Source organism: Chelonoidis abingdonii, chromosome 4 (assembly GCF_003597395.2).
Source record: "Chelonoidis abingdonii isolate Lonesome George chromosome 4, CheloAbing_2.0, whole genome shotgun sequence".
NCBI lineage: Eukaryota > Metazoa > Chordata > Testudines > Testudinidae > Chelonoidis > Chelonoidis abingdonii.
In genome coordinates, this window is record NC_133772.1 from 39,017,317 (window position 1) to 39,042,866 (window position 25,550).

Below are 25,550 nucleotides of genomic sequence, written 5' to 3' on the forward strand. Positions count from 1 at the left end.
GAAGTGCATCTTAAAGGTTACAAGCACCCAAAAGCATCTGGGATTAGCAGAGAGGAGTCCACAAGCCTTACAGGAAATAAACCTAATCTCGTCTGTCTAGACATTCTCTGTCCCAATGAATCCTTCTAGGTATGGATGATGAATGTTCATACCTGGTCCCAACTTTGCCCAGCATTCCAGCTGCCCGTGTCTCTTCAGCCCAGAGAGAACAACAGAGAGACAAAAGGGAAAGCTTTCTTCCCATTTTAAAAAGTTCTAGCCTTCCCATTGGCTCTTTTGCTCAGGTGCCCACTCCCTTTTCTTTATTTGGGGGACTTTTTAACCCTTTACAGGTAAAGCAAGCAGCCACCAAGAGGGACTTTATAGCTGGGTGTCCATAAAAGGGAGTTACCCCCTGCCCCTTCATTTATCACATGTGTATTTATTATTCTGCTCCTTGCTGGAAGGAGGGATAATTCTATTCTGACCCAGAGGTGAAGATCCAGTTATGAGGTGACCATCCAATAGATATAACTGCAAATGAATTTTCCTCTTCTCTTCCTGCAAAGTCTGCAAATAAAAGAATATCGGACTTTACATTGTACTGTACCTAGGCCCCTCGCTTACCAGTGTATCCTAAGGAAGGAAAGAGGATTGGACAAGGGTCTATCTTTGTTCCAGTTCCTTGTATGGAGGCATGTCTTAATGCTGAGGCATTTAGGCTAAAAGCTTATTGGAAATAATGGAGGGATGAGGCAATCTGACACGATTTCTAGGCTTCACTGTAGAAACCTCCTTAGTGAGTGTCTTTTAAACAAGTATACCTGTGGCTGGAGCCTCTAGAAGGGCACAGCCTTTGGCTAGACCCAATTAATTTTGCTGATATGACCCAAAGGGGGACGGTGCTGTAACTTATATGTATGACAGCAATGCCTGTACAGTATTGGCAACCCCAAGCATTCCAAAATCATGCATGCATTTTAAAAAATCGTGAAACTGTGTTTTGCTTGCTTGATTGTTCTGGTTTTTAGCCTGTAGGGGGCAGTTGAGTAACCTCTTCAATCTTCTGCGTGTAACTAGGGTGACCAGTCAGCAAGTGTGAAAAATCGGGACAGGGGTGGGAGGTAATAGGAGCCTATATAAGAAAAAGACCCCAAAATCAGGACTGTCCCTATAAAATCAGGACATCTGGTCACCCTATGTGTAACTGAGAGGGCTAGAAACTTACCTTTATTTTAAATGAAAGATGAGATTCTCATGGAATCCTATGAGTCCAGGACCTGGGGCTTTAAGGAAAGCACCAAATAGCACGAGACACAATAAAATACAGGAAGTTGAAAGCCACTAGCCTGGGAAGGGAGAGAATAGGGGCAAATTACAGCAGGGGGTTGGCGAAGATCTCTTGGAGAAGCAGAGCTACACTGAATCATAGAAACATAGAATATCAGGGTTGGAAGGGACCTCGGGGTCATCTAGTCCAATCCCCTGCTCAAAGCAGGACCAATTTCCAACTAAATCATCCCAGCCAGGGCTTTGTCAAGCCTGACCTTAAAAACCTCTAAGGAAGGAGATTCCACCACCTCCCTAGGTAACCCATTGCAGTGCTTCACCACTCTCTGAGTGAAAAAGTTTTTCCTAATATCCAGCCTAAACCTCCCTCACTGCAATTTGAGACCATTACTCCTTGTTCTGTCATCGGATAAAAGGATGGGGATAGCCAGCATTGAAGTGGGGGTTGGTGGGCTGAATAAGCCTTGGGGTGAGGAGGAGAGGCAGAGTGCAGAATTAACTGGAATCTTGGGACTTGGGTAGAAGTGAGGAGTCCTACAGGCAGACAGGGAGAGGTCCTGTGGGGTGAGTAGGTGTGCAAAAATTGTTACTCTATAAAATTTGAGTTGGTAATGCTGTTCTTGCCATGCCCACTGTGTGTATGGGGGGGGGAGATCATTAAACAGACCCAAAACCACAATCTCTTTCTTTAAAAACAACAACAAAAACACCCCTCAATTTTGGAGGCCTGACTCATGACATTTGAGCTCCTGCAGTTGGGTATGTTGCACAGGGGACCATGTAGGTTATCAGGTTCTTACAGGGTTCAGAAACTTTTCTGAAGTGCTGAATGCTGGCGGCTCCCATTGGGCATCCACAACTGCCATCAATGTGCAACAAAAATCACAGGCTAAGCATTTTCCTCCCTCTCTTCTTTATCTTCTCCTGCCCACTCCCTGCGCTAGCTGTTTGGAGGGTTAAGTCTGATCCTCAAAGTGCACTGGCCACTTAGGAATGTAGCAGAAAAATGTGTTTGGGTACATGTATGTACACCCAGGCAAAACCCAGAACAAATGTTTTATTGCACAGCTGACTTTTCTTGAGGTTTAAGTATCTGATAACTTTCAATGCCCAGTTTGCCTGGGCCTTTTGAATAATAATAAAGTTTAAATTAAAACAGAAAGAGGGGTGTGTCTTATTCTCTGACTATGGATTCACTGTCTAGTGCTCAGTGCAGTGTTGTTGTAGCCATGTGAGTCCCAGGCTATTAGAGGGACAAGGTGGGTGAGGTTATAGCTTTTATTGGCCCAAATTCTGTGGGTGAGAGAGAAGTTCTCAAGCTGATATAGACCTGCTCTGCCTCCAGAGCACACTAGGCAATTCTAGTCCCTCTGCCCACTAGAGGTCTCTGCGTTATGGGAGAGAAGGATCAGAGTTTATTCAAACAGTTAAGCATTGGAGCAGCGGCGGGGACTGGGAGGGGTTTGGAGCTGCGGCTGCAAAGCAGGGCTGGCGCTGCCTGTTTTCACTGCCGCCGCAGCGAAGGTGGGAGTCGCTCTCCTGCCCCCGGGGGTTTGGACTCCGCTCGCTAGGAAAAGGTAAAGGGGGCGCGCGCGGGGCTCGCCTGAGCCCCTTTGTCTGTCTGCAGGGGAGAAGCGCGCAATGGCCAAAGCAAGGAGCTGCTGGCGGGGGGAGCGCACCTGAAACAGCAACAACAAATGAAGCCCTGTCCCCCTCGCTTTCCAGGGCTAGCAGGGGAGGATCGGAGCCCGGGTTTGTTGGGCTTAGTCAGAGATAGGCACGTGAAAGGCTCTCCGGGGATTTCCCCCAGGGAGGGGGCCGTGGTACAGCACCTTCCCGGGTGTGTTTCCTTGCCACCCAAGCCGCGTTTTGTTTACATGGGGGCGGCTAAACTCTTCCCCAGCCCGTCGCCTCGCACGGGGGCTCTCGCTTCCCGTTTTGGAAAAGGCTGTTTGGGAAGTGCCGAGCTCTCCCTGCTGCACGGCGCTTTTCACTGGCGCTTTCAACTGGAACAAACTCGGCGAGGTGCAAAAATTACAAGTTTGTGGGTTTTTCCGCCCCGCGTAGTGAATCAAAGGGCTGGCTCGAGAGCGTTCCCAGCGCCCTGGGGCAATGCCCCGCTGTTCCCTTGGAGGCCACGCATTTCCATGCAGCCGAGGAGCTGCCTCGTGAGAAATCCGGGCTTTTCCCTCTTAATTTCTCCAGAGCCCCAGGGCGCCCATGTCGGTGATCTCCTGTACCCGGCTCTAGGGCTTTAACCACCAGACTATTTTCCTCCCTATTGAGAGGCAAGTTGCTATGTTGTGGTTGCCTCTCTTTCTTTCTTTCTTTTTTTTTTTTTAACATGACTTCCTCTATCGCTAGCAAATCCTTAGGGGTTGTCTTGCTATAGGGGTTCGCTGTAGTCTCTTGATTTTGTTGCACAGAGCTTCTCTCTCTTCACTTCTGGTTTGTTTAAGGCTCCCCTTCTGTGTAAATAAGATTTGGCCTTCAGGTTGAAATCCTGGTGAAGTCCGGGAGAGGAGGGGGTATTTACCAGGAAATCCAATCAATTGTTATGCTCCACATGCTGCTTATGTGTTTTCCCTGTCTCCCATTTTGAAACTGGCAGGAGTTGTGCTGGCTGTGTCTCACTTTAGCACCATCCTGTTGCTTGACTGCGGAGCATTCCCCAGCAGGCTTTGCTTCATGGCATCTAGTGAAAAAGATAGACAGTAGTCAGGATGTCTTGATCATAGAAGCCCTTGATAATGAATCCATCCCATTGCAGCAGCTTGTTGGTATTGGGGAGGAGTATTTTTATCTGAGAAACCTCTGGATGCCCTATTATAAACCCTGTAACTTATTTCTGTCCTCTTCCCCCAACTTGCTGTGAGGTTTCATAAGGTGCTAAAGATCAGCCCTTCCCACCGATCAAGGGTTTAATTAAAGGTTACAGAGGTGATGCATGGTGGCAGCCATTTTGCTAAAGTTATGCCATACAAGATAACAGTTGGGATACCAGTGTCAGAAAACTGGCTTGTACAGTCCATGATGTTTTAACAGTGGCTTAGGTTCTGAGGGAGGCTTCTAGTGTGACAGATATAATCTAGTTAACATGCAGACCAAAGGTGTTCTCATTTGTTTAAATGAACATGAAGACAGAGCAGAAAGGTCTGCCTCATCCCTGCCCCTGGACTTCAGCAGTCTCTAAAAATGGTTGCTGCCGATGGAGGAGACTCAGAAAAGCGCCTTCAGAGTTAAAACCTCAGCTTCAGGGTATTAGTTTGCAATGAAGGTAGGAAAACAACCCCTTATAGCATCTAGCACATAGTTTGCCTTTAGGCCTGTGGGTTACCATAATGCTCCTGTTAACGTGCCTCTTGCCATAGGCTAGGGAAAGTGGAGTTCAGGGCAAATTGGGTGCAGCCTTTGTATGCTGTGACTGATCTGAAACTCTATTTGATCTAACAAACTGGATAAGATTTCATAGACTTTGATCACAGTGGTGCCTTTTTTATTTAGGCTGTCAAATGTCACATCTACTACTGGGTTTATACGTTGCTAACCCAATGGGGCTGCATTCTTGGTTGGCACTTTTAGGCAGTATTGTAAATCAACATGATTAACAAACCCAATGCCTCCAGCAGTAAAGGGAATTGTTCTTTTCTGTTAGAGAAGTGAACGCTACTGAGCTCAGCAGGTCCCTGTGGTAACAGACTACCACACTGACCAGAAGAGCTAAGCTGCTTTTTGAGATCTGTAGCTTCTGACCCGCAAAGCCCCTCTCATACCACAGCCTTTTCCCTCCATAGTTTCAATGTTCTTCACTGCCTGACCTGAAATTGTTGTGTATCATTTGCAGAAGCTTGCGAAACAGCTTCTGAGTGTTCTCGAGCTGGCCACTTTACCGTGCCAGATCAATTAGTCCATGTCTCCCTGTGTTTAGTGTCTTGAAAGGCAATAGAGAAGTCCAAACGAGCCTATTTAGTTCAGTCTCCCAGAGTCACCATGAGACTTTCCATTCCCACAGCTTGTACAAAGGCCTTGCAGCCCTGATGTAGTTTTGAAATAAGTTACTAGGCTCCTCCTTTGATTTCTTCTTATGGTTCTCAAGCAGTTCTGCATTCACTCATTCCTGCTCTGCTCAGTTCAGCTGCACCCCTCATGCTCTCAATTCCTACCCCATGCCCTCTTTGCCAGATGGGCAGCAAAGTCTCCCTTCCCCTTGGTGTTGAGCTTCCTCAGAGGCCAGGTGTGTTTCAGAAATACTTGTTCTAATGGTTTCATCTCTGTGCAGGCAGTATAGAGGGAACAGAGCACTGTTTAGCATGAACGAGTAGCAAAATTGGCCAGATTGCACCCTGCTCTGGGGGCTGTTGGGGTTAAAGGAACCACCTTGTGGGCATCCTGTGCTGAGCATTTGTATGGCACTTGCCATCTTCAAAACACTTAAGCCTGCTGACGTGCCTGCAAGGTAGGGAAGCATTGTTGCAATTTTATGGATAAGGAAACTGAGGCAAACAAATTAAGTAACTTGCCTAAAGCTGCTGCAAAGTCAGTGTTACAGCTAAGATGAGAACAACCGAGTTCCTGGCTTCTAGAGTTGTGCTCAGAGCACATCTGAGATGACATTATCCTGTAAAGTGTGTGGCAACAGCACTCATGGTCACATGCATCCTTGCAGTGGAGTGGCCAGGAGGTGATATTGTATTGCTCTCATGAAACCAGTGGTTTTTGTAATCAAAGTGCAGTGTGAGACTGTGAGTGTCTCACCTCTGTCAGGCTCTCTGGCAGGCCCAGATCTCCATGCACAGCACTGTCTGCTCTTGCTGATCAAATACAGTAACTGTGGTGATGACCTTTGCTAGCACAGACTCTCTCCCTTGCCTAGATGCAGCCTGGGCTGTTTCTCTGAGTATATTTCTTCCCCATTCGGCCCCATCTCCTCAGGCTGGAAATGATTTACAGACCCTGCCTGAGTGCAGGCATGCTCCCACTCAGCCTTGTGCTATGCTGACACACTTAACGTCGCCTCTCCTGAAGCATAATAAAGTGCTTACTATCTGAATCCTGGCTCCACAAGGAACATTTTCAGTGTGGCCTCCCTAGGCTTAAACGAGAGATTCTTTAGGAGGGGATGGAGAGAAGCTGGCACCTTTCTTTGTAGAGGAAAACAGTGTTTCTGACTTGAGTGGCTGATGCAGGGCTAATATGGTCCTCTTGTGGGGATTTCAAGATGCAGATTGGATTATATGAAGCTAATAATAATTGTAGCTCAATTGCTGTAGCTGCTCACTCTGTGAGAATGTTACACAGTCTGCAACTACGTATTTGCTCGCCCTCAGAAAACTCATCCCCTTTATGTTGTTCCAAGCTAGGTGGCCAAAAATCAGGGTACCTAAAAATCTCTAGTTCTGAAAATTTTGGCCCTTTCTTTCCTGAATTCTCCTCCTCTTGATGCAGTGAGCTACTTCCTTCTGCCTCTGACTAAATATGCAAAACTCCCGTCAGAGAGAGTTTTTTGGGAAGAAAAACAGCTGACTGGATATTTCAACCCTCCGTGTGTCTTTTACCAATATTAGCGGGAAGCAAACTGTCCTGTCAGATCTTTCCATGCATCTCATTGTAGCTTCCTCACCTGGCTTCCAGCTGTGGTGCTGTCCCCACTGCTCTTTCACCCCTATGGCATGTTAGTTTATAGCAGGTAGAGTCCAGTGCATGTAATACAATGTGGCACTTCCCATAGGTAGCACACACAAGCTGAAGAAAGAGTGGGATCAGAAAGGAAAAGAGCTGCATTTACATATATTTCCTTTCTTGCTCCATGCCCTGCAAGCCCCTGTCAGCATTCCTGCCATTCTCTCTCTGTTTTTTGCTCCCGCTATCTCACCCACCCGCCTAATTACTTAAGGGAGTCAAGAGCCTTCTGCTGTCTACCTATTTCTAGTCTCGATGGCCAGTTACCTCCAGGGGCTGCTGCTGCATCTGGGTGTCAGCCAGAATGAAGCAGGGTGGCTCCACCGATATGTCAGACCCCTCCCTACCATAGCTGTCCCAGTGCTCTCCCACCAAGACCAGGAAATTAAGTTAGTCTTGACAGTTTCAAAACGTCAGGAGCCTGAGGGTTGAGGTTAGATCTTCCTGCATCTCTCACATTCCCCCTTTCCCCTCTATGTCCTCTCAGATGTTGCGACCCACCTATACCTCTTAATTTCTTACACTCCATGTGTTCTTTTCGCTGCCACACCTTCTGACTGCAGCCAAACCTAATAAATGAAGCAAATCCTACTTTGCAACATGGCCATGCTGTCCCTTCCTCCCTCATATGTGCCCTTTTGGGAGCCTGGTGACTGTGTGTACGTAGCCATCCTGGGTGGGGGTTTGCAAACTTCTCTATTTGGGGAAACGCTCCCACCCATCATGGTGCCCTGAGTTGGGGTTCACTCACATATTAGGTGGGACGAGGCCTGGAGGGGATGGGGAACTGCAGATTGAGAATAAGGTTCTTTGGCAGAAGTGCAGGTAGAGTCTTAGGTCTTCACTCCATATGATGCTAAGGGAGTTTGCACACAGCCCCTGTTTAGAAGTGTCAGAGCTCTGTTACGCGTGTAAGTGACCGTATGTTCTCATTTCCTGCTCCATCCTGGTGCCTAAGCCTGTGTCAGTAACCTGCTCATACCAGCATGTTGGATTGTTCTGTTCATGATCTCAGCAGCTTGACATGCAGAGAAAGCTACTTCAGTCAGTCATGTTAACCCAGTGACCTGGCTACTGTGTAATAAACTACTGCACAACAAAGGAAAGGCAGCAGGACTATGTTTATTAAAGACCCTGTGGTACTTTATGCAAGAATCAGGGGCTTCACTTTGGTGTCAAAGCCACATTGCGACTTGATTAGCTCTATCCTCGTTTCCCCCTTAAATTCCCCTTGCAGGTCTAGGTGATGGGATTCTTCACTTTCTGTAAACTGTTGTGTGATGGTGCTGCTCTGTTCTACTCTAGCAATGGCTACATTTCAGCGATTGGTGAAATAATCCCTGTGGGTGATTGAAAGTACTTTTGGGTCTCGGAGGCATATAATAAAATATAGCTGTCATCTTCTGCTTCAGGGCTCATGCCAACCGCTACCCACACGAGTTAAGGTTATTCCATTCTTGCATCTTCCTCAGATACAGCTGGTACCATCCAGGGGGTGCTCTGTGGCACCCATGGGGAAAAAAATAGTGTGTGAGCAGGGTTGGGAAGGGATGGGGATGGGGCCGGGACCTTAGGGTAAAACTAGGGTGGAACATCCCTGGAAAAGTAAAAAGTCAGCGCCTATGCTATCCAGCATTGGAGACAGGATACTGGACAGGATGGGCCATCAATCTGATCCGACAGGGCAATTCTGGCATACGTACTATAGAGTCTAATAACAAAGTTGCCCCTTTTGCCCAGTGGAGTTGGGTCACCCACCCATGCTACTGTCTGTTGTGTGTTGCACCTAGGCCACTGGGGAAAAGGGAATGAGAAATACAGTAAGTGCAGGACCAGAGGGGGTGTCAGCCAGACATGTAGGTTGATCTTGGCAACAGTATCTGATCTGTAGGAACAAATAGAGCTGAAAGCTGTGAACAAAGTAGTGTCTTGGCATTAGATGCTGAGGGGGAGGGGGAGGTTAATCTGGTGCTGGAGCCTAATATTAAAGGTGCAAAGTCTGCTCCCTGCCCCCCCGCCTGATGCATATGATATTCAGTGCACTTTTCTCATGTCCCCTCAGGGGGCAGATAAACTGTATAATCTTGAGTGTACAGAGCGTGTATTCAAGGGAGGAAGGGCATTGGGAGAGATGATAGCCTGTGTGTGTCCATTCATGCACTGATGCTGCTCCTGGAGTTGCAACATGAAAGACTCATGTTCTCAAAAAAGGTGCCAGTGTATGCAGTTGAAATTACAACTGCAGTGCGTGCGCGCGCACACACCCCCACCCACTCAGGTGAGTGCAGGAGCAGAGTGGGCAGGGAAGAAGAGAAGAACTTTGGGAGACTTTGTTGCTAATGTATTTGAAATCTGAATCTGACAAATGAGCAAGGTGAATGTGGCTTATGTCAGCCAACTGTGTTAGAGGGCTCTGCTACATCACAGTGCCACATTCCTTGTCTGTATCTGAAGCTGGGTTTGGGCTGCATTGAATGATACTGAGCCATAGAAAGCTGGGAGGAGTGGGGGTCCTTGTGTGTGAGATGAGGAGCGTTCTCCCTGGCAGAAGTTCAGAGCCATTAACAGGCTGATCAGCATCTTCTCTGAAAATAATTAGCTGCTGTTAAAGGTTTTTAATAAAAGTGGGAATCCGTAAGCTGCGGAGACCCTTGTAAATGTAAGGACTTAAGCTGCTGTGAGATGCAATCAGAACTGTTTCCTGGGCCTCTTTGCTTCTCAGTTACCAAAGCACTATCACTGTACTAAATCCCCTTCAATGTACAACGTATAAACCTGCTGAAGAGGATGTGGTTAGATGTTTGACTGTGTCTGTGTCTGTTCTCCCTGTGCGCTGACAACTGTGCGCTGTAACAGCAGACCTTGAGCGACCTGATCAGTGACCACAAGATCCATTAAGGTACAAAGGCATCCAACCAGGTTTATTGCCAACAAAGCATGGTCCTATCTTGGTTCAATTTCTATCTCTGCTACAGACTTCTTTTTCACCTTGGGTGAATCACTTAATTGCTCTGTGCTTCAGTTCCCTGTCTGGAAAATGAGGATAATACTTTCTTTGTCTGTCTTGTCTATTCGCATCAAAAGCTCTCCAGGGCAGGGACCGTCTCTTACTCTGTGTACACACAGTGCCAAGCACAATCGCACTGTGAACTCAGATATCATATACAAAGGATAATAGACTTATGTCAGTTTAGCACATTTCATCCACACAGAATGCAGTGAAAATAGTGGGACAGGACGAACTGGAGGCAGGAATTTCTGATGACTTTTTAAAATGTGTGTGCTGTGGATCTTTCTTTTTTAAAGTGGCTGATTAGTGACCCCTAAACTCTAAAAGCAGATGTAGCCTTTGGTGTGTGCAGAGCTGTGTTTCAAAGGTGCTTTGATCTCCAGTGAAGGTAACACAAGAGCGGAAGAAATATCGTGGAAGAAAGACTTCAGCAGAATCTCCATGCTGCATAGAACCAAGCATTTTGGACATGCTGTCCAGCCAGCAGCATAGTTTAGGTGCCAGGAGCAGTGGGAGTGAGTCATGGGTTGTGAATCACTCTTGGTATCTTGCATTGGCCTCCGTGGAATCTGTAAGAGAAGAATTAACATCCATCTCCCCTGACAGCTGCGCCTTGCTGTTTGATTGTTTACTTTCTTGAGGGCTGCACCCTGAACTCCCCCAAATGTCATGAGGAGCTGTGCATGCAGTCGCAGAGGAGCATCTGGGGCTCTTAGAACACAAGCACAAACTGTCACCTCTGAGCAGGAGGTGCTTTAGATCAGGGGTCTCAAACATGTGGCCTGCGGGCCACATGTGGCCTGCCAAGCTCTCCTTCCCTCCCCCCCTGGAATTATTTTCTGAGGCTCTCCCGCCCCCCAGTATGCTGGGTCCTTGTTCCTCTGTCTGACTCCCAGTGCTTTCCCGCCACCAAACATGGATGTTTTCTGTGATGCAGCCCTCGGGCCAGTGTACTAGTCCACATGTGGCCCTCATGGTGATTTGAGTTTGAGATCCCTGCTTTAGATAGAACTGATCACATAGTGGGTTGAGGTACCACAAACACTCTGAGCAGCGTTGTCTTTAAAAAAAAAACAAAACTAAGACCCTGTTTTGATTCCCACCCTCTTCTCCCTGTTTGGTTCTCTGTCTTATAATTAAATAACTGCATAACTACAGGAAAACATTTGGCTATGTGTTTGCAGATTCCTCTGCAGTGGCAGTAAATCAGGCACTGGAGTGGGAAGGGATGAACTCAAAGGTGTATTGAAATGCAGCTCAATAAGAGGCAGAGTGGCCCTCTAGATTTAAGCTGTATTTTGGGTTCTGTAGGCCCACTGACACCCGTCACCTTGTAATCCCAGGAAGCCCACACAGTGGTATGCAAGGGAGTTTAGGAACCTCTCCTTCTTCAGGGGGGCACATCACTTTGAGTCCTCTGCCACCCTTGGCCTTGTCTATGCCAGGGATTTGCCAAACCCCCAGCTTCCCATGTCTACTGTAGCTGCTCTGATGTTGAAATAAGGACAAATCCACACCGTAGACAGGGTCTCTCTCTGCATTTGGGGAGGAGAAACCATTAGGCTGCTTTCCCTTGAGCCTGTGGCTGCTGTGTGAGCCAGGAGGTTGGGTTATCAGTATTGTAGGAAACCTGCTACTGTAGTGGCTGAAGAAGGTTGCGGTGCTCCCTGGGCCTGGTCCTCAGATGCAAGCTGTGGGATATGTAGCAAACGCTGCTCCTCTTCACCATCCATTCCCGAGGGATTGTCCGCACCGGGAGTTACGCTAGTGTAACTCTATCAGTGTAACTATACTGGTATAATTATTCCTGTGTAACGGGTGAAACTGTCCCTTATAGACAAGCCCTGAGTGTGTTAAATATCTGTGGTCAAGGGGAGAGGAGCCAGCACACAGCCCATATCCATTAATATTGCAGCAAAGTTGTATTTCATCCCCCACCCTGCTTGGGCCAGCCTGTACTTGTGTTCCTTGTATCTCCCTGTTCAGATTCTTTCCTTCTCTGTGTCTGTGCTGAGATAATTAGAGTCCAGGTTGATTGTAGGGGCCTTCAAAACAGCATCTGTCTAGTACCTTGTGTGAGGCTGACATGAGGAGTTGGTTCAGTTGTACTACTATGGGCCTGATCCTGCTGCCATTGCAATCAGTAGCAACACACTCATCCACTCATTTCAGCAGGAATGGGATTAGATCTTGTGTGAGGTTGTCATGGCTACTTCCAGCATGAAATTTTGATTTAAACCTACCTTTGCAAAAGTGACTAGTGGCTTGGTTTTTTTTTTTTTTTATTTTGTTTGAGCCTCATTTTTCAGTTGCTCAATTTGAGAGGTTTTAAAAAGGCCTGACTTTCAGAAAGTGCTGAGCTACTGCCTTCTTCAAAAAAATAGGCCCCTTCAGATTATCACCATGTTGGGCACCCAAAAATGGAGGCACCTAAAAATCACTGGTCACGTCTGCACACTTTGGCTGTAGCTTTCCTGAAAATTCTCACTATTTTTGTCAAAAACTGAGGACTGGAAAGATCCCATTCTTAATGCTGAGATCTTAAAGGCTAGATTTAAACACTGCAGCTCTGGTTGTTCCCCTAGCCTCACTGATGCCATGGGGACATGCTGGGAAGTGGACAGTGAGCCTGGTTACCTTGGACAGTTGTCACATTGGCAGAGTTCTCTGAACTCTGCTAGTATTTAATGAGCTTAAAGAATCAGGCAGAGCCATCTGCAAGAGCAGAACCATTGGAACAAACTACCAGGCATGTGGTGGATTCTCCATCTCTTCATGCCTTCAGAAAGGCATCCAGTCTTGACTTGGAAGATTATGCTTTAGTCAAATCAGTTATTGGGCTCAATAGAGGGTTACTGGGTGAGATCATCTGGCCTGTGTTATGCAAGAGATCAGACTAGATCAGTGGTTTTCAACCCATGGTCCGTGGACCTGTGGGTGTCCACAGACTGTCTAAGATTTCCAAAGGGATCTGCACCTCCATTCGAAATTTTTTTTTAGGGGTCTGCAAATGAAAAAAGGTTGAAAACCACTGGACTAGATGATCTAATGGTCCCTTCTGGGCTTAAACTGTATGGGGAGAAAATAGAGGAAGTGAACCGAAAACTGCTTTTATACTTCATCTGTGATGAGGCTGCCTCCTTCTTTAGGGGTAACCAGAGAGATGAAAGGATGGAGCATGTTGGCTAGCTGCAGAAATCCAGTCCAGGATTTCCCAGCCATAATCAGAATGCTGACTAACAAACTGTACTGGAATGCAGTGGTTATCTTCTCTCAACTACAGATCAGTGGTGTGTTAATTCTCAATAAGGACAGTGATTCGCTGAGATGGATTCAGAGTCTACTTTGCACCAAAGTATACTTATAAAATTGCATCCGCTCTGCGAGGTGTGGCACCGCCTTAACTGTACCGGTATAGTTAAAGCAGCACAAAGTTGTGTGTCAACAATTTTCTTGGTGACAGAGCATTCACTGGCTCCTGTAGGGACAGTGGAATACGAATGGGGTAGAGAGGGAGTATGGCATCTTTCAGACGAACTTGAGTTACAGCTTGTTTGAGCGTGCTGTTCCCCCACCCCTCCTAACATTGGCACTCAGCCAGGCTGTAATTGCTTTTAAACAGCCCATGCCTTCTCTTTGTTTATTCACATGCTGATGCTTCCCTGTGATGTTTGCAGGCTGCTCTACAAACAGCTGAGTAAATGGTTTTGTGCAGCCATGAAAGTTTGCTGCAAAAGAGAAGGGGAGGGAGGGATGAAAGAGACTTTTATTTCTAGCAATGGGGTGTTAATTTTGGTTCTAAGGAGGATTATTTTAGAGGCAGCTCAGTACTGAGTTTGCTGTACATAACAGGTTGCTGTTGCTACAGCAGCAGAGAGAGAGGCTCCTACTGCTTCAGGAAATGAACTATCATTTAATTTTGCCTTTGAACAGTCTCAATATTTGATCTGTCTTTTTAGTAAATGATCTCAACTGTGGAAAAGAGGGAGAGAGATACTCAAGGCCTTAATAAAAGCCAGAGATACTCAGGCTTCAAAAAACTGAGCCCTCAGAGAAATGGAAACCAGAGAAATATAGAAATGATAGATGGAAAAGACCTCCTAGCCCATGAAGATTCTAGCTACGCTATCGTTTTTAGAAGAGCTTGTCACCAATTAGGGACATAGTTGATTCTAAACATGTCCGGGCTCCCATGCCACGTGACTGAATACTGAAATAGTAACCATGTGCCATCCTTGTCAGTAGCTGTGGCTGTCAATGGCTGTCATCCTGTAATCGCAATCATGGCACTGTTAACTCTGTAAAGGTGATTGTGATGGGTTTGGTCACAGAGACCCCCTTGGGACTGTCACCTGATGTGCTGATACTACCTCTGAACCCATTTTTCCTGCCAGCTTGGGGCTTCAGAACCTTCTCTTGATGAGCCAGATACGCTAACCTGCAACACAGACCTAGGGTCTGAACCACGCCCCCCAAAGCTGCAGATTTAACTGAAAACAGTTTAGCAAGTACTTCTGTCTCCAGCACCCAGACACGCCCACTTCCCAATGGGATCCAAACCCCAAATAAATCCGTTTTACTCTCTATAAAGCTTATACAGGGTAAACTCATAAATTGTCCGCTCTCTATAACACCAATAGAGAGAGATGCACATCTGTTTACTCTCCCAGGTATTAATCACTTACTTTGGATCAATTAATAAACAAAATTAGTTTATTAAGTATAAAAAGTAGGATTTAAGAAGTTTCAAGTAATTTACCAAGCAAAAGAAAACAAAACACTCAAGTCAAAACCTAATACATTAAGAAACTGATTATAGATGAAATCTCACCCTCAGAGATGTTCCAATAAGCTTCTTTCACAGACTGGATTTCTTCCTAGTCTGGGCTGAATCCTTTCCCTTGTACAATCCTTGTTAGTTCCAGCTCGGGTGGTAACTAGGGGATTTCTTCATGACTGGCAGCCCCCTTTGTTCTGTTCCATGCCCTTTTATATCTTTGGCACAAGGCGGGAATCCTTTGTCTCTCTCTGGGTTCCCAGCCCCTCCTAAATGGAAAAGCACCAGATTAAAGATGGATTCCAATTCAAGTGACATGATCACATGTCACTGTAAGACCCCAGCCTTCATTCTTCCAGCGCTGGTCTGCACTTACCCACGAAGTTTTGCAAGTAAACAGAGCCATTCACAACCAATTGTCCTGGTTGATGGGAGCCATCAAGATTCCAAGCCACCATTAATGGCCCACACTTTGCATAATTACAATAGGACTTCAGAGTAATACTTCATATTTCTAGTTTTAGATGCAAGAATGATACATTCATACAAATAGGATGACCGCACTCAGTAGATTATAAGCTATGTAATGATACCTTACAAGAAACCTTTTGCATAAAGCATATTCCTGTTAAATCATATTCACACTCATACACTCCATAATGCTTTATAAAAATGTTTAACGTCACAGTGATCTCCAAATTATCTGTGTAACCAGGTTGGCTGATCCTCCGTACCCCACTGCACTGACAGCAGGGAAAATCCCAGAGTGCATTGCCCCATGCGTGGGTGTTTTGCATGCAGAGTTTCCTGCTGATGTGCTATGAGCTAACGGGCCTGCTTTTTCCAGGGATGTATGCACTGTTGTTGTAGCCAGGTCGGTCCAAAGATATTAGTGAGACAAGATAAGTGAGCGAATATCTTTTTCAGGGCTTTGGAGCGGAGCCCGGAGCTGGAGCGCATAGCAGCTCCAGAGCAGTGGAGCTGCAGGTTTTTGCCTGGAGCTGGAGCAGAGCTGGAGCACAGCTCCAAAGCCCTGATCTCTTTTATTTTATTTTTTTGACGAACTTCTGTTGGTGAGAGAGAGAGAGAGAGAGGCTTTTGAGCCACACAGAGCTCTACAAGTCTGGGCTCTCTGTGGCTTTAAAGCTTCTCTCTCAGCAACAGAAGATGGTCCAATAAAATATATTTCCTCACCCACCTTTTCAAATGATGCACGCTCAGTGGAGTTAATTGGCACCAGGACTGGATTACTTGGCACCAGGTGTCTGAAGTTATGAAATTTGACATCCTAGTATCACTTATCAAATCTCTTCTCCATTGCTTCATAAACACTGCCCCACTGTGCAGAACTGAATACTGGGGCTGGCAGCAAGTGGAGGGATCCATGCTATGGATTCAGAGGTGTGAGCCAAGATTTTCACGTCACACATTCTTGCTGCAGAGAGAGTGAAATAATAGTAAGGACTGTGCCATGGCAGAACAAACTTAAAAGTAAACTCAGAATGAACAGGCTGGCTGCATTCTAAGCAGCTGTATGCTCCCTACTGCGTTGCCTGTAATCATGTGTGCTCACATGGTCACTGTATAGGGGAAGTCTACGTGAGGGAGCTTGACTTCACTAGTTCTCCCTTCCTTTAAAGAGGAAGGACTGTCTAGTGATTGAGGAATTAGCTTGTGACTCCAGGTTGAATTCCCTGCTTTCCCATTGTCCTGTGTAATACTGGACAAGTCACCTAGGCTTTGTCTGTACTACCAAGCTTTGTCGACAAAGGTGATGTCGACACTCAAAAATTGGCGTCATGAAAATTGGAATCACATGTTCACACTCACTCCCTCTGTCAGCAGAGCACATCCACAGTTGGGGCACTGTCATTGACAGTGTGAGCAATGCACCTTCTATCGCTAGGTGTTGAGGGAAGGCGAAGCAGGTCTTGGTACATCTTGGGATTGGGCTCTATATCCCGTGATGCATTGCTTTCTGTCCCAGCACACCATCGACTTCCAGCTTTCTTTCATGGCATTTTTCAATGGCCCTTCTTTGCTATGCAACCCAGCATCTTTGTGAGAAGGAATGGATCCTGCACTGCTCTTCTATGCTCTATTAACTGTTATGAAGACATCGCAGATGGCAGTGCAGTTAAGCATGAAGTTCCTAACTAAAGACTCCCAGGCGCCTGATATGCTCCTATCCATATCACACAGCAACTTTAGATTGCTTTTGGCATTCACAGAACAGCTGCATAGGGTAGGCTATTGCTTTTGGGCTTGGGGAAACAAGCGATGAACGGTGGGAGTGTATCATCATGCAGGTGTGAGATGATGAACAGTGGCTACAGAACTTTCGGATGCGGAAAGCCACCTTCCTGGAACTGTGTGCGGAGCTCGCCCCTGCACTGTGACGCAAGGACAACAAAATAAGAGCCGGCCTGTCAGTAGAGAAGCGTGTGGCAATTTCTGTGTGAAAGCTGGTGACTCTAGACTGCTACTGGTTGGTTGCGAACCAATTTGGAGTGGGGAAGTTGACCGCCAGGGCTGCGTTAATGCAAGTATGCAGGGCAATAAATCACATGCTGTGATGAAGGACCTTGACTCTGGGAAATGTGCATGAAATAGTGAATGGGTTTGCATAAATGGGTTTCCCTAACTGTGGAGGAGCGATAGATAGCACACACATTCCAATTTTGCCACCAGACCACCTTGCAACTGAGTACATCAATAGGAAGGGGTACTTCTCCATGGTGTTACAGGCGTTCATGGATCACCATGGGCATTTCACTGACATCAACGCAGTGTGGTCTGGAAACCATGGGCATTTCACTGACATCAACGCAGTGTGTCATGCATCTTCAGGAACACCGACCTGTTCAGAAAGCTGCAAGTGGGGACTTTCTTTCCAAACCAGAAGATTACATGAGGAAATGTTGAAATGCCCATAGTGATCCTGGGAGACTTGGCATACCCCTTACAGCCGTGTCTCATGAAACCTTACACGGGACACCTGGACAGCAATAACGAGTGGTTCAGCAACAGGCAGAGTAGTGCCAGATGACAGCTGAATGTGCCTTTGGCAGATTAAAGGCATTCTGGCAATGCCTTTATGGCAGTTTAGACCATAATGAGGACAATATTCCCATGGTCATAGCTGCCTGCTGTACGTTGCATACTTTTTGTGAAGCTTAGGACGAAAGATTTGCTCGGGTGGAGTGCTGAGGCAGACCTCTTGGCTGCTGATTTTAAGCAGCCAGATACCATGGCTATCAGAGGAGCCCAGATAGGGCAATTTGAATCAGGGAGGCTTTGAGGCAACACTTTGAAAATGAGAACCAGTAATGTGTATATCTGTGAGTGATGCTTCAATGTTACATTATATGTAGTTTTCCTAGGAAGCAAAGGTGATATTTGTGGCCTTACATTCCAATAAGCAAATGATTAAACTGTCTGTATGTGTATTGGTAGAGCCTGCTATCTCAATTTGTAGGAAATAAATAGACAAGTTACCATTTGAAAACTTTGCTTTTATTGCAAAAGAAACAGCACACACACACACACAGGTGCCTGCTGGGAAAGGAGGAACCAGGAAAGGGCAGATTTTCACAGCTGTGTGTAGGTCCAGCCATCATTGTGAAAGTTGTCTGAAGGGGTGGAGTGAAGGGGAAACTGAGAAGTCCGGGCAGTGGAAAGGGAAGTGTGGGCGGAGTCAGGAGGGGGCATAGAAAAGAGTTCTGAATGTGCTGCAGGGAGGGGGAGCACCGATCTGCTGAGTCTGCTGCATTATTAAGGACTTCAGCATCTGTTTTTGCTCCTCCATTACTTTAATCATCTGCTCAGTTGTGTCTTTAACAAACTCCTGATTCTCTTTTCTGTCCTGCCGTTCAGCTTCCCAGCCCTCCTTGTGTTCCCTTTTCTCTGCATTGGAGCAGAGCAGTTCCTCCCGGAACATGTCGTCTTTGCTCTGTCTTGGGTGCTTTTTTTATCTGGCAGGGATGTTCGGCCGGGGTCCATGGGTTGTTCCTGAAGGCCGCATCTGCTGAAGCACAAGGGACAATGCAGAGAAGTGGGATTGTTAAATTCGCACACAGCATTGAAATATTTCAGGTAAATACATCTTTTGCAACATAGCAATCACTTTCTCACTAACCCTTGGCAAGCACGCATCTCTGCGGGATTGAGGGAGAAACGGTGCTGCACATGGGGGCAAAAAGAGCACACACACTGCAAGGGTTGTGGTGCAGCCAACTAGGGAAAAAATTCTAAAATTCCCCACACTTTTCCAAGGTGGGGGGCCTTCTAGCAGACATCTCACTGCTAAAAGTAAACAGGGAAACGAAGGCACATCTTCTCCATGCTTGTGGCTTCCGCCATGCTCCCTGTGCTATTCACCTGTGTGCCACTTTGGTCCCTGCACAAGTAATTGCCAAATGGCATGGGAAAGTGTTCTACAGTGGGGGAAGGAACAAAGCTGCTCTCCCACGGAACCTTCAGCAGAGGATTGCCAATTACCTTCAGGGAACTTTCCTGGAGACCTCTCTGGAGGATTCCCGTGAGATCTCAGCATGCATCAACACCTTATTCTGTTGTACTAATTAGCTACACAGGGAAATGTCAGCTCACAGAAACACAACCAGCCATCCACATTTCTATACCCTGAACTCACCTCCACACTATGCAAACCACAGCCACTTACTGGGCATCTCCTCTCCTGTTTCTTGCTCTCCAGAGAGCAACTTCTGAGAATAGCTAGACACCTCTGGAGTGGAGAACATTTCCTGACTGGCTGCCCCACTGGGTGACCCTGCTGGGAGCTCCATATTGTCATCTAACTCCACCTCTTCATCAATAACTTCATCCTCCAGGTTAGGTCCTCTTTCCACCGCCGCCAGGCCTACTGAAGTATCCATGGGGCTGTTGGTGGTGAAGGTGGGGTCACCACTGAGGATAGCATCCAGTTCCTTAATAGAACCGGCAGGTCTTAGGTGAAGCACCAAAGCAATGGTTTGCCTCCTTCACCTTATGGTACACCTGCCTCAGCTCCTTTATCTTCACTCTGTACTGCAGCATGGCCCAATCATAGCCCTTTTCACACAAGCCTCGAGAAATGTGCTCCTAGGTATCCCAGTTCCTACGGCTCAAGCACAGCTGTGACTGCACAGCCTCCTCTGTCCATATACTGATCAGATCATCCAATAGCTGCGCAGTGGTCCAAGCAGGAAAGCGTTTGCTTCGATAACCTGCAATCACCTGAGAAGATGCGATGAGACCTTTCAGAATTTCAAAAATTCCTGGGGCTTCTAAGGGGGAGGGGCAGATGGTTGTTTACATGGCTGCAGGGCAGTGGAGTTCAAACTGCTGACCATGATGGACATTGTGAGACATCTGAGGGCGGCCAATTAAAGCAATGAAATCAAGCATGGTGTCTACACTGGCACTTTGAGAAAAATGTAGAGGAAAAGGATTTATGTCTCTCCTCAGGGTGGATGTATTTTGTTGCATCACAGTGTGTACAATTGACTGTTTTGTCAACAAAACTTGGTAGTGTAGACAAGGCCTTAGTCTGCCTGCACCTTAGTTCCTATCTGTTAAATGGGGACCGTGCTGCTCTACCTCACAGGAGTGTTGTGAGGATAAATGCACTAATGGCGCTGAGGTGCCCTGCCCAGTTGCTATGACGGCTCTGGGGGCTATAGAAGCACCTTAGCAGCTATCTCCTCTTCCAGGTTCCTGAAAATATTTTTTATTGCTGTGGTTCAAAGTCCAAAAACTGACTGTGTGACTATCACTGTGTGATAGCTAACTGCCAGCATGGGGCACACCTAACACTGCGTGTAGCTCCAAAATCTGCTGATAACTGTCTTGTGGAGTGGGATGATGTTGAGAGATCTGTGAATAATAAATAGAAAGCACCTTCTATAAGAGTTCTGTGGACTCAGTTCACCTAATGGTGTTTACCTGCTGAGCTTGAAAGTTACAACACAGTTTGGCTAGCTAGCGTGGATGAGGTGAAACTGGCTTGTAAAAAGAGCTTGATGTACACTAGAGAAATTCAACTGGTTAAGGCCCTTAGAATATTTGTTAAGCATTGCACCCACACAGATATTCCCCTGACTGTCTACAGGTGGGTTACAAACGGTCTAACCAGTTGAGTCTGAACTAATTTAGTGACATCATGGACTCGGAAGCTGAAGGGATTCAACTAGTCCTACCACAGTGCACTGGGGACCTTGGGGAATCGCCCAGATGCACCAACTGTGGGAATTGAGTGAGAATGATTAGGGAATTGATCAGGACATGAGTCTGTATGAAAGGGGGCATAACTTACATGGATTTAGCATGGTGAATGTGGATGCACTAAATAGCTTGTGATTAAACTGGCATAATGCACTGGATTCCGTTCTCCAATGTAGGTGAGAGCCCTGCTTTTTACATCAGGGCTTTGAGTAGAGTTGGATAGCATGGCATTAAAAACACCAGAGCTGGACTATCTGAGCGCTCCCTGTCCAGGCTACCACTGCCACCATGGCTGAGCTACACCAGTAGTAACAATGGGGAACTTTAGAGGGAAAAGGTAGTGTAGTCACAGCAGGTTTGTTTTGTCTGTTAGCTGAGACTGACCTAACTTATCCACTGTTCCTCAGATCGCAAGGAGCTCTTTGCAAATACACAGTAGACCCTGAGCTCTGGCACTTCTAGTGAAGAGTGAAAAGCCTTTTATTATCCCTCTTTTCAGCTCAGTGGCTTGTGAAGTGGTTCCTGTGTATAAATAGTATAAAGTGCTCTGGGATCCTTCAGGATGAAAGGAGCTTTATTTCAGACACAGTGATGAGGTTTGGACAGAAGAGCTTTCAGTAATCCATGCATGGAGTGCCCATCTCCAAACCTGCTTTGTCTGCAGCCCCGTATTTTGCACGGTGTACCACCTTCAGCTGTTTTGGTTCTGGGAGCTGTGGCCTGTGGCCGCCTGGCCTAGGGTTGCCAATCCTCCAGGATTGCCCTGGAGTCTTCACAAATTAAAGATGATCTTCAACTAAATCTTTAACTAAAGGTTATGTCGTGATGAAATCTCCAGGAATACGTCCTGCCACGGCAGCCCCTGAGCTGGGGCTGGGAAGGAGAGGAGTCTCTCCCTAGTAGCCGCAGCCAGGGAAAGTCACCTCTTTCTCTGGCCGCTGCAGCCCTGTATGTCCCAAATTCCCCCCATTCCATCTCCTTATCCCACTGCCCCCACTCACCTACCCTCTATTCTCCCCAAGACCACCACCTCACCTTACATGTGCGTCTTCTCAGGGGCCAGGCATCTAATTAGTGGAGCCACGCCTGTGCGGCTCCACTAATTAGGTGAGTGGCCCTTCATTCTATTATGTGCGGCCACCCAGGCGCACACCTTAGAGGGAACTATCCGTGGACCAGCTGAATGGAACTCGTGGACCAGTGGTGGTCCATGGACCACAGTTTGAGAACCTCTGCACTAGATCATGCTTCCAGTAAAAAACTAAAGGGGAGTCAGAAAGGGGGCAGGGGGAATTCAGCTCCATGTCCATTCCATACGTCTGCCCCTTGAGTAGCTTCCTTGTCTCATAGTTCAAGGGTTTGATCACACTCATGCTTTTCACCAGCCCTAGAGGCATTGGTGGCTTGACTTTCAAGCGTGTTCTAACTGGTTGAAATGAAAAACGCATTTTGCATCTTGGAGACGATTATCCTCTTGCAAGGGGAAAGAGCACAGGGGCAGCACCATGCTGAGCTTCAACAAAGGGTAGAACACAGCTGAAGTTCCTGAAGATGTCAGGCCCAGTATGTCATAAGGGGGCAGGACTGGACATTTGGCTCATGAGTTGCTGCGCTGTCTGAGCCTCAGTTAAGAGTCCGTGAGCTATTAGAGCTACTGAGTGCAGATAGCCAGGGGAAGGATCTGGTGGAGACCTGTGTATACATGTAATGACTCTGAATCTAGCTGAGTTAGACTGAAAAGCTGGTCCTAGCAAATCAGAGCCCTTGTCTGGAGTGCTGGGCATTGAGGTCGGCAGCTTTACCTCAGGGAGGAGGAGAAAGCAGGCAGTGGTGCTCTGTCAGTCAGTGTCAGTCTGCTGGTGTAGAGAGCGTCTGGAGAAGAGTTTGGCAACCTTTCATTATTTTTTTTTTTTTTAATTTTATTTATTTTAACATTGGTAATGTTGCCCATTTGTTTTTAAGTGGCTCTCCTAGGAACACAGACAGAAGAGTTAGGAAGGTCCGTCCTAGCTCATCCAACCCAGCTCCCTGACAATGCAGGATTATTTTCTAGCTTTGTTTATATTCCAGTACTTTTTCCAGGTGACTTGCGAGTGTCTCAGATGTTGGGGCTGCTCCCACTTCTCTTGGGAGACTGTTCCATGATCTAAGACTTTTTGTCTGTATTATCGATTACTTTGGTATAACTCATGTTGCTCTTCACACCCCTGAGCAACACAAGTTATATCGACCTAAGCCAGGGGTCGGCAACCTATGGCACGCGTGCCAAAGACGGCACGCGAGCCAATTTTTAATGGCACGCTGGAGCCTGTCTGGACTCCAGCATGCCATTAAAAATCCTGCCCAGCCTTGCCCGCTCTCCTCTGCCCTCTGCTCCCCGCGCAGGAGCAGAAGCATAGCCATGCGCACGGGGTGGGCAAATGGCCACTCTTTCCCAGCATGGCAAGCTGCAGGGTCCATGCTCAGGGGCCGGAGTACCGGCTGAGCGCAGCAAGCTGCTGGCCCCTCCCTCGCCTTCTCCTCTTCCCTGGAGCCCTACTGCCGCGTGCAGCGCTCTGGGGGTTGGGGCTGTGTGCTCCCATGGGGCAGCGGTTGGCTCTGTGGGGAGGCAGACACGCTCCCTGCTCAACTGGAGCTCTGCTGCCACAGCTGTGCACAGCGCTCTGAGGGCTGGGGCTGTGCTTTCCGGTGGGGCAGCGTGTCTGGCTCTGCGTGGAGCCTCAAGATAAAGGGCCCAGGGCTGGGAGGGTTGGATAAGGAGTGGGGACAGTCAGGGGACAGGGAGCAGGGTGGGTTGAATGGGGAGGTGGGGTCCCGGGGGGAGGGTTAGGGGCAGGGGTCTCTGGAGGGGGCAGTCAGGGAGCAGGAGGAGTTGGATGGGGCATGGGAGTCCTGGGATTTGTGAGTGGGCAGAGGATGGATAGGGGTCAGGGCAGTCAGGGTGGGGGGGTCTCTGGAGGGGGTGGTCAGGGGACAAGGAGCTGGGGGGGTTGTATAAATTGGGAGTTCTGGGGGTCCTGTCAGGAGGCAGGAGTGTGGAGAGGGGTTGGCACAGGCAGGGAGTCAGGGTGGGGTTGGATTGGTCGGGAGTTCTGGCGGTCCTGTCGGGGCGAAGAGTGGTTGGATAGGCATGGGAGTCTCAGGGGTGTGGATAAGGGTCGGGGCAGTCAGGGGACAGGTAGGGGATAGGGTCCAGTCTGAGGACAATGAACAGGGAGGCTTAGATGGGGGTTGGGTCCTGGGGGGGCAGTTGGGGGCAGGGGTCCCAGGACGGGGTAGTCAGGGGACAAGGAGCAGCGGGGTTGGGAGTTCTTAGGGGGGCAGTCACCTAGCCCTCTCCCCTGAGCCCTGACCCCCCCATGCCCTCTGCCCTGAGCCCCGCACACCCCCCAGGCCCCTGCACTGAGCCCTGTACCTCCCTCATACACATCCAGTCCTCTGCTTGACTCCTTCATCCCCCCTCCCCAACCCTAGCCCTGACATCGGCCCCCCCTCTGCCCTGACACCTATGCCCCCCACATACTCAGCCCTGACTCCAGCCCTCTGGGTCCCGGCCCCGCACAGCCTGCTGCTGGTCTTGGGTTCTGGCTGACGGACCCTTGCCAGCCGGGGTCCTGACCGCAGGCCTCACTCAGCCCTCTGCCAACCTAGGTGAACAGAGCCCCAGACCAGCAGCAGGCTGAGCGGGCTGGCAGCGTAAGATCAACATTTTAATTTAATTTTAAGTGCAGCTTCTTAAACATTTTGAAAACCTTGTTTATTGTACAATAAAATACTAGTTTAGTTGTATAATATTATAGATTTATAGAGAGAGACCTTCTAAAAAACATTAAAATGTATTACCGGCACGCAAAACCATAAATCAGAGTGAATAAGTGAAGACTCGGCACACCACTTCTGAAAGGTTGCTGACCCCTGATCTAAGCACTGGTGTGGATAGCGCCAGGTTGGTGGGAAAGTTTCTCCCACCGACATAGCTACCACCTCTTGCAGAGGCAGCAGTTACTAAGCTGACATGTCTCCCATCAGCTTAGGTTGCCCTGCTGTAGCACTTGTGGTGGAGACAGCTGGACTGCTGTAGTGTACATGTGGTCTAGTAGACTGTTCACTGTCAGGAAGTTAACTCTGCCCCTTCCAGGGTTTTGGGTTTGTTGTTTTTGGCAGGGATTGGGAGGAAGAAGAAGAATAACGGATGTTGGAGGTACATGAGATTTTATCCCTTGTATTTCCTGTGGGTCCTATTCAAACTCCTAATAACTTCAAGGGGCATCTGCCTGAGTCAAAACTGGATGAGAACCTGGGGTTTTGGCCTTTTGGTAATACTTAACCCTTTTCTTCCAGGTGTTTAGCAAACACCAATCCTTATAACATCCGAGCAAGGCAGGTTAGTCAGTATTAATGAAAACCAAGAGGTGAAGTGACTTGCCTCAAGCTACAAAGTGAGTTAATATCGCAGCCAGGAGTAGAATGCTGGAGGTCCTGATCCTGTGCTCAAACTGCTGGATCACACCACCTTTGCAGGGGATAAATCAATGCCAAAGCCCCATCCTCACGCCCAGCAACATTACCAGCAGGGGCAGAGATTTCAGG

The 25,550-nt window shown here is 47.7% G+C and overlaps 1 protein-coding gene across 2 annotated transcripts in view; it reads left to right on the forward strand.

Moving 5' to 3' along the window:
- The first annotated feature begins 2,653 nt into the window (after positions 1-2,653).
- The window catches only part of CD151 (CD151 molecule (Raph blood group)), an 88,569-nt gene continuing 65,672 nt past the window's right edge, over positions 2,654-25,550 (forward strand). The window contains exon 1 of one of the 2 annotated variants that reach the window (XM_032803954.2): positions 2,654-2,846. The gene's annotated coding sequence lies outside the window, so the exon portion shown is untranslated. The remainder of the gene's footprint in view (positions 2,847-25,550) is intronic. The other variant, XM_075065077.1, reaches the window with a different exon arrangement.